Source organism: Magnolia sinica, chromosome 11 (genome assembly GCF_029962835.1).
Source record: "Magnolia sinica isolate HGM2019 chromosome 11, MsV1, whole genome shotgun sequence".
Classification (NCBI taxonomy): domain Eukaryota; kingdom Viridiplantae; phylum Streptophyta; class Magnoliopsida; order Magnoliales; family Magnoliaceae; genus Magnolia; species Magnolia sinica.
The window spans coordinates 15,059,398-15,074,629 of record NC_080583.1 but is presented as its reverse complement, the minus strand read 5'-3'; the positions used below and the strand labels follow the sequence as shown (position 1 = coordinate 15,074,629).

The 15,232-nt window shown below is 41.3% G+C and overlaps 1 pseudogene; it reads right to left on the bottom strand.

The window, feature by feature from the left end:
• Nucleotides 1–10,720, bottom strand: part of LOC131218026 (tuliposide A-converting enzyme 1, chloroplastic-like) — a 32,162-nt pseudogene extending 21,442 nt beyond the window's left edge.
• Between the last annotated feature and the right edge of the window lie 4,512 nt (nucleotides 10,721–15,232).

The following is a 15,232-nucleotide window of genomic DNA, read 5'->3' as shown; positions in this document are numbered from 1 at the left end:
TTCAAAATTGAAATCTGCACGGCATGCTAGAGTGGGACAAATGGGTGTGGCGTTTGTTGAGCCTCCAGGTGTCACTCCATTTCCATTCTGAGACCCACAGAACTTGATTATGTTGACTTCATTTGCATTAGTACATACAGGCCCTTGAAGCCTGATCATCATGTCAAATAAATCACTTAAATCACCATGGCAACCAAGTACAATATTTCATAATTGAAATACAATTCATTGGAAATAAATCACTTAAATCACCATGTAAAACAAATCATTCGCTGTAAGACCCGTATCCTAGTCCGTACTGTTCCATCAAATCCCGCGATCCTTCCCGTCGAATTTCGGCAACCTGTGACGTATAATCGACGTTGCGATCGACCCTAAGTCGTATGTTATAGATTTGAGTCGGCTTAATTCGAGACTTGTACCTTTGCGACCGCACCGTCGTCGCGGTTCCGACGCCGCGTCTCTCGTACCGATCCGATACCCTGGCAGGAAGATGTGAGCCGGCGTTTATTTCGAAGAAAACGCCGCGCGTTTGCAATCCCAAGAGAATCTCTACAATGTGTCAAATCAATCCCATCAATCAATCCCATCCATCACCTCATGTCAAGTACAAGCAACCCATACTTTCTCTCTCCAAAGTCAACCCATTCTCACCCTCTCTCTTACACACCCATGCTAGTCAAGTACACATCACCTCACCCATCACTCACATCCATCACTCTCTCTCTTTACATCCCATCTCCCTCTCTCTCTCTCTCTCATTTCTCAACTCAATTTCAAGCAACCAAGTGAGCTCACGTCCAAGCTTCTCCATGTGAGAAAAAAATGTGATTTTGGTGGCCCACTTTCCCATCCCAAACCCTCCATCCTAGCCTTTCATTTTCCATCTTCCACCGTTGAAGTGAAGCTCAAGGGGACCGGCATTCCAACGGACCGAGAAGATCAACCGGTGGGTGCTTCTATAGGCTAGATTTTCATGTTCTTATGATGGGCCAAGTGAGGCCTACCGATCAATGGTATGGATCTCACTTTGGACCCTTGATGTGGCTAATGGCCCACCTTGATGCTTAAGATCATTCCATGATGGGGCCATTCTCCATGGACCCCATCATGATGTTTGCTTTCTTGTATGAATATGGTCATCTAGACCTTTTAGTTTGGTGGAGAAAGGATCTCCACCGTTGATTTTAAATTTGGTGGGCTCATATGCAATGGGACCCACTTGATGTATGATTGGACACTTAGAACGGAGGGCCCATAGTGCCGGGGTCCCTCCATCACACGTGTCCCACGCTCTTTTTCTCTCTCTCCCTCCCTTTCATTTATTCTTCTTTTCTTATGATGTTGGTGTGATTGTATGGCCCGCCCGAATAGACCCCACCATAAGGCTTGTATTTTATCCTAAACCACCTATGGGTGGGGCCCACCTCATTTGTATTATATCCACAACACTCATCATTGGTGGCCCATCTAAACAGGGCCCACCTTATGCATGTGAAAGACCGGGACCGTCCAGCGTCCCTGGACGTCCATGTGAAAACACAAATATAAGCTTGGTTCACAAGCTTCTTGGTGGCCCACTTGTTTAGGCCCCACCTTGATAAATGGATTCAATCCACGCCGTCCATCCTCTTAGCTATCTCATTTTAGCCGTTGAGTCAAAAAATGAGGTCAATCTGAGATTCTGGCGGGCCATTGCTTGGCAAACAATGATTTCCACCGTCTAAAGTTCACCGAATTTTTCTACACGCTGAAACAGGGCCAATATTGGACTTGATAAACTTGTTATGAACCGTGAAATCTAATGGTTAGAGTGGATTATCTTGAAGCGGGCCCCACACGTGAAAAACCATAAAAAAATAAGTTTTTTTCAAAAAAAAAAATGCAAACAGCAGCATAGCTGCTGCTGCTGTCAGACGCCAGCGCGCCAGGGCGGGCGGGCGGACAGCACCGTCCCACGGCCTCTGACGTGGGCCCCACCTTGATGTATATCTTCCATCAAACCCGTTTATATGGTGGGCCCTTAGGGCAGAGGGCCGCCCTCCAAATTTCAGCCTCATCCAAGACCCAGATGGCCCACATCATGGGAAACAATGGGATTGGACGCCTGCCTTTGAAATCCTTTTCTGGGCCACGGAAGTTTTGGATCAATCTGAAATTTGTTTCCACCGTTCCTCCAGGTCCATGCGACCTTATCAACGGCTTAGATGGAAAATAAATGTTATGGTGGGCCCCACGTGGGACCCACAGTGATGTATATACTTCCTTCACACCGTACGGACGGTGGAACCCACCCTGTGTATGCGCCGTCCACGGCAGTGGACTCCACCATTATTCATGTATTTATCCATACTGTCCACTGTCTGGACAGTGGATCCCACCATGATGCTTGTGTTGCATCCCCAACCGTCGATTCATTTTGCAAGCTCATTTTAAGGTATGATTCAAGTGGTTCAAATGAGTCAGATATGTGGTTCAAGTGGGTCCTACCACTATTATTTGAAGTGAGGATCGGTTGATCCTTTGGCATGAATTTCATATATATATATATATGTATGTATATATATATGTATGTATGTATGTATGTATGTATATGTATGTATGTGTGTATGTATATATGTAAGTGTGTGGAGGTTTAGGGCCCACCTTGACATTTATAAGTCCCGTGTTATAAGGCCCATTTGATCTACATACGGGGCCCAATTGGTGTGGTCCATTTGAGATACGTAAGGCCCATATAATTAGGCCCATTTGGCATGCATAAGGACCATGTTACAAGGCCCATTGTGATGTTTTCAAAGGCCCGTGGGATATGGCCCATTGCAATGTACATAAGGCCCGTTGGTAAGGCCCATTAATGTGGCTCATTTGATGAATGTAAAACCCATGTGATTAGGCCCATTCTGATATATTCTAAGGCACATGGGTTATAGCCCCTTGCAATGTACATAAGGCCCGTTGGTAAGGCCCATTAATGCGGCCCATTTGATGAATGTAAGGCCCATGTGATACGGCCCATTTGATGTGTCTAAGGCCCATGGGTCGAGGCCCAATGGGATGTCCTTAGGGTCCATTGCAATGTGTGATTCCATATGGTTTGTGTAATGGTATTTTATGGCGAGCCTTGCCTTGGGAGCAATGTGGGTTTGACGTCCATGTTGCAAGGATAATGTTGGTTAAATGTCCGCATTATAACTCTCCCTAGGGCCCATTGATAGGCCCATACTTGTTGATAGTTCATTACTTTATAGCATGCTTAGTGCACTTTCATGATTCATGCCCATACGCATCATATGTATGCTTGAGATGAGGAATGTTTGATCATAGCATAAGCCGTCGGGCTGAGACATTTACGGGACTCCTTATGAGACGGAGTGCCCCACATGATCGCGTGGTACACGCAGGATTGGTGCATGATTGTACGGTGTGACTCATGCATCTCGCATATGTGTGACTTGACCACTGCACGCCCTAGCGACATCAGGGCCGTGGCCCCACAGACACATCGTGGATGGCCGTATCGGATACCGGAAATGCTTGGTTCTAGCACTGTGGGCACTTAGGATGTCCTTGGGTGAAAGTCCCAGAACCTTTTGGTACCAGGAGATGCTCCAACGTCTAGACCGAGTGGATACACGAGCGCCCGAGTGCCGAATACCAGTAGGCCGCGTCTCCCACTGTTTCGTGGTCGGTTGGAAGGGGGTGTGGCCTTATCCGCCCGAGTGAGGGGGCTATAAGCTAGGCTGAGTTTGACCAGCTCGCAAATGAGTCCGCTATCGACGAGCCGGGTAGGTATTGGCAGACTACTGGTCAGGCGGATAGTGTGGTCTCTTCCACTTGCTTGTGAGGTGTATTAGACCTCGGTGATATCCAGAGAGGAACTGTGCTGATATCCAGAGAGGAACTGTACTGATATGTGTACTTGATGAGTACTGGCACGCTTGCTTTGCATCTCGCATATGACATTTGGCTACATAGGCCTCGCATCGCATGGCCTTAGTATGGCCGATAGCATTCATGCCTTGCATCACATGGCTTTGATATAGCTGATAGCATTCTTGGACTTACCGCATATTTCCGCATTACTCTGATACTATACACTTGGCACTCGCCTTACACACTTTCACCACCCTCTAAGCTTTCTATAAGCTTATGCATGATAGATGCGTGCAGGTGGCGTTAGGTTGCAGCAGCGTTGAGCTTGGAGCGTGCAGCCGAGCTTCTGGAGTTTCTTTTACTATATTGTATTTCCCTTTCATACGCATTGTACTTAAAGTCTTTGATTTAGTGGATATGTGGTGATGTTGTTTTGTGACTTGGTTATGCTTGTAGTTATGCTCCATTACAAAAAAAAATTCATACTGAAAATCCTCCTTGTAGGATCCCAGGATCGGAATCTGGTGTATGGGCGTTGGGATCCGAGAATGGGGTGCTACGGAGGCTGTCGGCACCGGATTCGGCGATCGGGAATTTTGTGAGCCCGTTTTCCGAGTTTGGGGCGTGACATTCGCCTTGTGTTATTGGAAACTATCATAGAAATAAGAGGGGCTGTAAAAATTCAGTTCAAACTTTTCAGATGGCTGTAAAAATTCAATATGTTATGGATCTTTTATCTGCACGTACCAAGAAAATGGTGAACGCCTAAACGATCATTTGGGAAAAAAATGGAAAAGTGATTACCCACTTGTAGAACTTCCTGAAACAACATAAATTACTTCTTCAAGCTGTTGCTTGAAAGGACTTTCTTCCCATAACGGCTGCTCCGGAGTGCTAAAACATGGGGCCTGATGGCCTCCACAAAAGCTGCATTAATAGCACCCTACTCTGCAGTAAAACAGTGACAAGGTTACAATCAACAAAGAAAGAAAGGAAAGAAGATGAAAAAGATTTTCTTCAGTAGAGTTTTTCTTCCACTGTGAGATCCCTTGTCCAACAATCAATTTGGTCCTACAACTAGATATGTGGCTCGCACGTAAGTTGATATCTATCAACAAGGACAACATGCTAAAATAGCTTCAAATTTGCCCAAGGATCCTATTTTTAAGCTTAATTTACTCAAATAAACTAAACAATGATAATATACCATGTTACTCAATTTTTTTAATACACATGAGCTTTGACTAGAGTTCAAATGATTCTTCTATAACAAATGACAGAATTAATGCTGAAATTACAATTATGTTAGCGTCATTAATTATGGCAAGGATTCCAATCCACTAGAGATATTTAGTCTTTAGATGAATAGAAGATCGACAGCCCTTACGTAACTTGCATCAGTATCAAAGAAATGAACATGTATATACACTAACGAGAAGTACATGTTAAAGATGTTGGTGGATTTTGAGTGGAGTTAGAGAAGGTCACCTCAGTCAAAGCTCAGAAAGAGATTTTCTAGAAGGTCACCTCAGTCAAAGTAAATCAACGATTGCTTTAAGAATCCCAATGCCAGAAAATGCTTACCAATCCAGCAATCTTTTTTATCATTAGGCTGGATTAGAGTTCAGTCTCAACATGCATCTTTTATGAAAGTACAATGTATCGGACTAGAAAGGAAACACAGAGAAGTAATAGAGAAGTCTATGTTACATCTAGTAAAAAGATCCAGATTAACCATGCTTAAAAGAAGAGCACTCACACATTCTTCAAGCCTTGTTGTTGAACAAAATCTAGACATCGTTTCACAAAATCCACTTTGGACCACATTTGGGAGTTCTAAACTAGCAGTTGGGCAGAACTGATTGCTGTAAAAAGACCACATAAAACTAAATGGCAGTTTGATTTGAGCGGAATCTATATCTCATGACGGTTTGACAGAAAACAAGCAACCCATTCAATGAGGAATTTTTTCCATCACTTCCAAACAAGGCCTTTTTTCACTTGTGGGTAACCACAAAATGTGAAGGGGAAAAAACTAATAACTAAAGACAAGTTCTCTAATGCTTGATTTAGTTAACTAATTTACTTATTTTCCATTAGAATGTTTTTGGGATAACCAAGAGATCAAAGCGAGGAGGATTTCACTTAAAAATAAACACCTTCATTGAAACATCAACAATAGAAACAAATCCAGGAAGGATTGATAAAAACATGAATGCAGATTGTATAGCTTATCTGTTGATTACCTAATCACAGTAGTTCAGAGTAGAAAATATAGCATATCTGTTGATTATAAAATCTGGTTGGTTAATTATTTTATTTTATTTTTTTAAGTGACAAAAAAAAAAAAAAAAAAAAAACAGCATGTTCCCTTTTGAGGTGAACTCTCATCAGTTGAAGCATCAACAAGCATTATCCTCTAAAATCTCTAAAAACTTCTTAACCTGAAACAAAGGGTAAAAAGCAAGGGAAAAAAAAGACAAAAAAAGAAACCAGATTCTGATCCGAACCTAATTCAAAGCTCTATCAGATGCCGTACATATTAGTTTGAAAATCATTCATGAAGAACTTAGATTCAAACAAAATGAAAATGCATAGTAGGGTACAATGGATGAACAGTTTGGACCTCATACATATGTGACATGTTCAAAATGCCAAGTTACTAGGACAGATAGCAGATAAATGCTCACTTAGGATTAAAAGCACCCACAACAGGGGCTTCTTGAAAGTTCAACAAAGCTAGCTGCTTTTGAATAGCAGCCACTTTCTGGTTGCCAACTGTTTGGATGTAGAACTTGCCATCTCCAATACTTCAGCTACCACCACCTGAAAGCAAAGGCCAGGAAGATATGTAAATTATATGATTTAAGAAAACAAATGAGAAAGATGACAGACAAAGAAAATGTGACAAAGCACCTAAAGTACTTCCTTTTGTTTACTTTCAACAACAGATGAACCATTTGCAACTTCCTGTCCTTCAACATAGTTCTCCCAAATCTGCGAAAAATATATGTAAGCAGACCCTTCAGAAGGAAAACCAGTCCTGCACCATTTGAATTAACATTTCTTTCATCAGAACAAATGCAGTTGCATGTTTTTCATCCATTGGCAATGCAACCACAGTGATATTTGTGTCAGTTTCTTTATGTGCTTGAATGAACCTCTCATAATCCATACGATATAAATGATCTCCAGCAAGAACCAGGAACTCCATGACATTGTGTTCCTTAAATTGCCATAAATACTACATCACAGCATCAACAATTCCTTGTAAAATACATCACATATATTCATTGAACAAGGTCCATTAGCATATATAAGACAGGGGAACGCGCTGGCGGATGCCCTCACTAGGAAAGGCAGTGAATCTCAATGTAATTTTTTTACTTGCTCGTGGGAGGGCATTCCGGGCCATATTCGCGGCCTCATCTTCCTAGACAAAGTAGGTCTAGGTTCAATTAGAGTCAGTTGACATGATGGGACCCTCCAGAGTTTCTTTTTGTGCTCTGGGCGTCTCGAAATAATTGTACATGCTGATTTTGAAGTTAATGATATCCCTTTTTGCCAAAAAAAAAAAAGAAATATATATATATATAAGACAGTTTGCATAGAAGGAAAGGAGCTCAATACCATCACACAATCACACACATGCACCTTAAAGCACCCGAGTACATGATTGTTGAAAATTCTACCAAGAGTAGAAATCCCAAAAATCATGAATATGTCTCTCATTGACCAATCCAAATGCACCTTAAAGCAAAGGACCAACACCATTAAACAAAAAACTAAACAAAGGAATATATCGAACTTAATAAATCTTCAGTTCCTGTCTTTCCTGCCAAGTCAAACACATTAATTTCATAAGTTGAGAATTTAGAGAAGTGGTGGTTGAAAAATATAGCACCTGAAGAAGTACAACAATAATCTGGTCTAGGCTCAAATAAGAAAAAAAATAAAGAAAAAAAGAAAAGAAAGATTGATTGGGTATCTGCAAGAACCATGAAAATTAACACAATCTAAGCCCTTTAAACCTTAGTAACTTACATGAGTACTTGATCAAGTTCTAGGCGACTCAAACTACGGCCACCATCAAGTCAAATTGTATCTTCTCTTGATGAGAATTGGTTGATAGATCTATATATAAAATTCAGCAAAGGGGCACACACACACACACATATATAATTCAATTACCATAACATAGCCATCCCTATGAACATCAGCAGATCAGAGCAGCGCATCAGTCCACAGCAGCCCACCCCTATCTGCAACCATCTATACTGCTACACAAGGGAACAAAACAGAACGATAGTCTGAACAAAAGAACATTCACATCATGGTTATGGGCATGCCGGTTTGCTGAAAGAAGACAGGTTCTGAAAGTGGCAACGACTAGTTGCCTAACACTTTGTAGGAACACAACTGAAACTTGCAGCCTAACCTTCAGATGATACCGGACCACTGGAAGAACATCTCCCACCCTGATTTTCAGATGAGTCTCACCTCTTTTTTTTTTTCCTTTTTTATTCAGAAAAAAAAGAAAAAAGAAAGCATGTTGTATAATCATTTGGGTGGGCTCCTCAAAAAGGAACAGGCCACACCTATCATCATATAGAACCGCTATACAACACAAAAAACTGAAAAAACTATAAAAATACAGTGCCATGACAAAGTCGAATACGACCTTAAAAGGAGAGACTACATCCTTGTATTTACACATTTGTTTGCCAAATTTGGAAAGTTGACTATTTGGATTTCAACCTTCTATTTAGAAGGAACCAACTGGCCAGGTAACATATCAGTTCCATCAAATTTTTGTTCACGACCCATGTAAAGTGGGCCCTGATTTGCACAGTTCAGTTCAGGTTACCTCTTAACCACATCACAATTTCTGTGTGCATGTGTATGAAACATCACATTCTTCTTGAGTATCAAAGTTTTCTCTTCACAACAATGGCACTTAGCTAGATTCGAGGCAATGTAGACATATTGCGAATGAATTTGTAATCCATCCCCATTAATTGCTCAGGCATTGATTCAGTAAGAGTCAATTCTAATAAGAAAATGAAAACACTTGCAGGAAAAATAGAAAGCGTATAAATTTCAACAACGTAAATTTCATAAATATTGTATTCAAAGGGATCTCCTCATCCGTCCACGAGTGTCATCCACGATCTACCTAGTGGTTCCAACTGTGGAATTAATCCACATTCTACAAGAGTAACACAATCCAGATTCTTTGTTGAAGCATTTCTTCAAACATGTAGGCAACCATGGACAGTGGCGGATATGGCTGCCACTGCCATGGTTACTGCTCAATTTCTAGCCATCAAAAGAGGAAATGAGAGAGAAAGAGAAAGTACCTTCGACTTCCTCATCTGATTTCTTCTATTCTCTTCAACTGTTGGAGAGAGATCGACGAAAAGACTGCTTCGAAGAGAATGAGCTGGGAGAGAGACGTCGATAGAGAGGGAGGGAAATCAGGGAGATCGAGAGAGGGAGGGAGAGGAAGGGAGGGAGATCGAGAGAGATGGAGCAGAGAACGGGAGGGAGAGGGGATTAGGGAACGGAGAGAGAGAGAGGGAGAGAAAGAGTGAGTGTGTATGTGTGTGTAAAATACCCTCTTTTGGGCGCGGCTCTGTTTTGAGCCCGCACCCAAATTTGGGCCGGACGGACGCAACGGTCCGAACAGGGGCTCCGTGGGGCCCACCATGATGTATTTGATTAATCCATTTCAATAAATAATTTTAGTTTATGATACAAAATTTAAGGTATATTGAAGGGCCAAGTGGACCACACCATAAGAAGCAACTGTAATTTAATATCCATGTTTCCTACCGTGCGGTCTACTTGAGCCTTCGATCCACTTGATTTTTTTTTTTTTATCATCTAACGTAATATTTAAAAATATATAGACGGCTTAAATATAATGTATAGTTTTTTTTAGGCCTCATTGAGCCCCTTACAACACCATTAATTATTAATGGTGTCTAAACTTTTTAGCTACGGATTAAAACCGTAGCAACTATAGCTAAGGTTTATATCCGTAACAAAAAACTAACGCAGTCTGTATTCTTTGTCCTTTTTTTTGGTAGTGTTTCATCATCTCACCACACCATTTCTCCCATCAAATCAGATACGATCCATTGCTCAATTCTAATATACTTAGAACATCTCCACCATCTGAGTCTGTCAGAAGGAATCTGCTACCTTAAAATTGCTCCACAGTGGACTTATTGTGATTGCTGCACGCTAGATTCAGATAAGGCTTCTCTTATCCTGGAAGCAATTCGCTTGTAACCCATCAGCAGTTGATAAGGGGGCAAATCATGCTTTAAGGACAACGTATTTTATACATGATTCGGCTTAGTGAAATATTTGATTTCTATTTATTTTTTATATTTTTGGTGTATGCAAGCGTAGATAATCAACATAACCATCGTCAATCGCATCAGGAAGCCGGTGCTCTGTAGCTAAACGCAAGTTGACCGAGACACAAATGGCTGGAGCTGATGCAATGAGCTTGGTATAGAACTGGTGGTATATGTACCAATCGGCTTGAGTAACACAAAAGCTGCCGCCATGGAAGTGAAGGAGCACAGGAAGCCGTACACCATCGTTACATTCTCTTCAGGTATGTAGATTCGGACAGAGAGGCCTGAATCGGGATCGATGACCACATCACGAGTGGCCACCCAGTCGATAAACGTCTCTTATGCGGGGACAGGAGTGACCAAGAACTTGGCTTGGGTGGGCCCAGTCCATGTTCAATCGACGGAGCCGTCATCGTAGACGCGGAGCCAGTTGGGGACTTCTTCTACCACCTTCTTCTCGGAAGCCATGACTACTCCAGACTTAGTTCCTCAAGCTGGGGTGATAACCTCTCGTTTTCTTTTATAAGGGCATAGATGAATGAGATGAGAAGCCGTTGACTACATTATCCTTGAGGATATGTATGACGAATCCGTATACCGCAAACAAAATTTTCCTGTATTATGAGAGGTCCACCTCATCGATGACTTTGTCAGCACCGCTGGATTAAATGCAGTTTGCAGGAAAATCTTGTTTTGTGACAAGCAAAGGATACGGACTCCTGAATGATATCCGTTTGTCAGTCTACGTTTCCACCATTGACTTGCTCTGCTGATCGTGGATTAGGTATGAAAGTGGGCCATGCTGGCCTTGGGATTAAAGGCCTGTAAGATGGGCTTCTGAATGATTTTGAGTACATGTATGATATATTGAAATAAATGCCCTTTAAACCCCAAGTAAACCAGGCCAGAAAGGGCTATGGGCACCTAGACAAAGCCTTAGTCAGACCCACTTAATAAAGGGGCTTAAATTTCGGGCAATCCCCAGCCAGAATGCTTGATCGCCTGGTCCTAGTGCTATATGGGCCACACCGGCCCGGTGAGGACAAAGTGCTAGTGGGGCTGGATCTTGTTTTGGATACGTGAAGGTGGAATGGGTGCCAATTAGTGGGCTGCGTCAGTCTTGGCTCTAGATGCTTAGTGGGCTGGACTAGCCTTGGATCTAGTATCTGAGAAGCCTCATTCCAGCCCATGCCGGCCCATTTATGTTCCTACCGTGGGTACAGACCATAGATAATTTTATTTTATTTTTTTTTCAAAATTGGAAGATCATAGCCATCCAATGCTCATCATATTTATTTCCATTGAAGTATTAGTAATGTCCCATTATAGATCTTTTGGGGGCTTGTTCCATCCACAGTTGGATTCATCAAATAAACGTACGGCTTGGATTACCAAACCAGGTCCCCATTAACAGCTTGAGGGTGGAGGATTCATTCCTCCACCAAATAAATAGTCTATATTCACTATAGGCTTGCGGGCCACTATAGGTGATCAAGTTGGGTCCCACTTGATGGATGGCCCTAATCACTTGATAGAACCTGGGTGACCCGAAATCAACGGGATCTAAATCAAAGGAGGAGATTGACATCTCCACTCACCTCTTTTTATATGTATTTCCACTCGTTAACGGTACTCCATTTTATTAAAAATGAAACCGCGTAGAGTGTGTGGCCAAAAAAATATGAGAAATGTTCACATACAATGTTTACATGTAAACTTTCAGATGCAACACTTCCATACCAACCTGCTGCGTATGTTAGATCATCCGATCCATCCAAAATATGTCTGAATTATGAAATCAGCTGTAATGTGAAGGCTGGCCTGATTCATTTATTAGGCTAGCTACACCATCTAAATCAGGGCAGCCAATGGTCTAAATTGAACTACATGTGTGCCCCACCTAATAAGTAGATTGGCGTGATTTTCACTCAAAATGGTTTTCGTAGTGTGTCCCACCTTTTGAACGGTTCATATGTTTTAAAAGAGTGATATTTTGACCAAAAAGAGAGTATTTTATGTGAAAGTTAACATACAAGGTTATACCCAAATTATGACGTGATTTTTAAACCGGGCTGCCTAATTCTCTCCTTTCTTCTTTGGATGTTTTCTTTTTCTTTTCCCATTTTTTCATTTTGATAATGACAGGGAGGTTTGCTTGAATACCAGGACAAGGATTGCCGGCCCACGTGATGTTTGAAAGAAGTCCAATTTATCCACTTGCTGGATCATATTACCACGTGAGCCAAAAAATGAGGCAGATGCAAAACTTAAGTGTGCAGCACGAGAGGAAGAAGTTATAAGGAAATGCCTATTCTTTAAAACCTCCCTTGGTCCACCTTGATGTTTATATTCCATATGCTTTTATTATTAGTCTTATACAAAAGTTTTCTAGCCCTATGAATGTTTCAATGCTGGACGTTTAATCTACAGGGTTTTGGGTTGTGCCGCTCACTTGATGTTTTAGATCTATTTCATTTTTAGGCTCATGTCCTAACATGATTTGGTGAAATGAATGGACAAGATAGATTTCTCACAAATATTACAGTGGGCCTTACTTAAGCTCTGAGAAAGGTACTCCTGACAGGTCGTGGCGGGTTTTTTTCTTCTATCATTTTTCTCATTTGTTTTTTATTATTTTAATTTGGATAAAGAAAGGAAGTTTGCTTGAATATCCAACACCATGTCCTTTTTTCCCTACTGCTTAGTTTTATTTAACTTTTTAATTTTCATAGAGAGTGAAGACGTTTGCTTGGACATGCATCCTAATGTCATAATGTCATGACACACCACACATTTGGATTTTAGCTACTGGATGAGGGTCATTTTTCAATGATCTAAACTGTTTATGTGGTGGTGCTGGCTGATATGGACGTCTTTCAATTATCTAAACTGTTTGTATGGTGGTCCTGATCTTGAATGGGAAATAGTAGAAAACAGAAAACTCTTAAATCAAAATACTTGGACATTTGATCATCCACTCTTTTCCTTTGAAAACAACAATGTCGTTTACTTTTGAAACTAATGAAAGTCGAAATATTTGAATATGAAAGAGTTTCTGAAATTAATGAAAGTTGAAATATTTGAATATGAAAGAGTTTATGAAATTAATGAAAGTTGAAATATTTGAATATGAAAGAGTTTCTAGAAGGATTTGGTACTGACCGGTTAGTAATGGCTGGTGCTGATCAGGGCTCCGTGGGCCCTATCATAATGCATGTGTTATATTCACACCATCCATCTATTTTTCCTAATTATTTTAGAGCCTAAGCTCAAAATAAGGCAAATCCAATCCTAGGTGGACCACACCATAATAAATTGTGATGATAAAATGCCCACCATTAAAAACTTCATAGGGCTCACAACAAGGTTTATTTTCTATCTTATCTATTAATTAGATCACACATACTTAGACGAAGGGAAAACACAAATATCATCTTGATTAAAAAAAAACTTTTATAGCCTCGAGAAGTTTTTAATGTGGTGTGGTCCATCTGAGATTTGGATTTGCTTTTTCTTTTCTCTTTTTTTTTTTTTGAGCTCATGCTTTAAAATGATATGGAAATTGGAAGAATGTCATCAACAAAACATATGCATCATGCAAGGCCAACTAGCACCTACCAGGAATGACTAGTACCGGACCTTAAAATGGATGGTGAGGAAATCCTGATAATAATAATAATAATAATTTCAAAAAAATAAAAATAAATCATTGGCTGAAGTTGGTAAGGCTCCACATAGCAGTCCTCCACCTCTCCGCCTATTTTCAAGTGAGTTTGGGAGGTTACTCCCAATGCTTAGTGTACCAGCGCATTTAGGAACGGTAAGTGCTGAAAAGCTCAAGACCTCATCATGATGTATGTATTCTATTGCATCACATAACACGGAACAGTGGTGATTAAATGCCCACAATTAAGCACGACACGGAACAGTGGTGATTAAATGCCCACAATTAAAAAACTTCTTAATTGTGGGATCCTTGCGAAACTGGTGCTGAGAGGAGAAGCTGGGTGAATGGAGTTTGGCAAGGCAAGCTTCTCCCTAAGCTAGCTACTTTCCTCTGGAGATTACTTCATGGGGCTGTTGCGATGGATGATCATATCCAATCTAAAGGTGTGAAGCTGGCCTCCATATGCGTCTATGTTTCGCTGAAGAGCCTGGCCACTGCCCTCACGTTGAAGATCTATACCACCTATTCCTCCACGGAGAGTTCGCTTCGATTGAAGCTAGGATTAAACAATGATGGCTAGTAGTGTTGGGAGGAAAATGCAACGTAGAGTATAGAAAGATGGTGCCCAACCTCATAATTTGGGAGATTTTGAGGGCTAGTAACTCCATGGGGAATGGGGGGTCTTCAGTGCAGCCACCATCGCCAGGGTGAAATGGTGGTTGGACTCTCTTTGCTCAGATAAGTCCCAACGTTGCAGAGAATAGGATTCGAGGTGGTGAGGTGGATCAGGCCACAGGTTGGTTGGGCCAAGCTGAATATTGATGGGTCGACAAGCGGCAACCTGGGTGTTGAGATGTGGAGCCACATCTGAACAGGGCCGCTCGACCAGTCGAGGGTTCGTTCAACTCAAAGTCTAGCGAGTTACAATTTTTAGTTTCCGAGGTGCTCGACCAGTCGAGACCCATGCTCGACCGATCGAGGGACCGCTCGACCAGTCAAAGTTACGCAGATTCGTTTGCGAATTTGATGCGGACTACGTAAATTTGAAGCGGTTTCGCAAGAGTATGGAAGGAAAATTGCCTAAACTATAAATAAGGGTCCTAGGGTTATTATAGGGTATGGAAAAAGTATTCTAAGGTGTATGCAAGGGTTTTTTCTATACAACCAAGGGAAAGAGGTTAGTATATTGCTTGTAATCTCGTTTTCTTCATAGTGGAATTTTGCACCTATGGTTTTTTACCCTTGTTGGGGTTTTTCCACGTATATTCTGTCTTGTGGTTTGTTTAGTATACTTTGATTCTATCTCTAGATTATATTT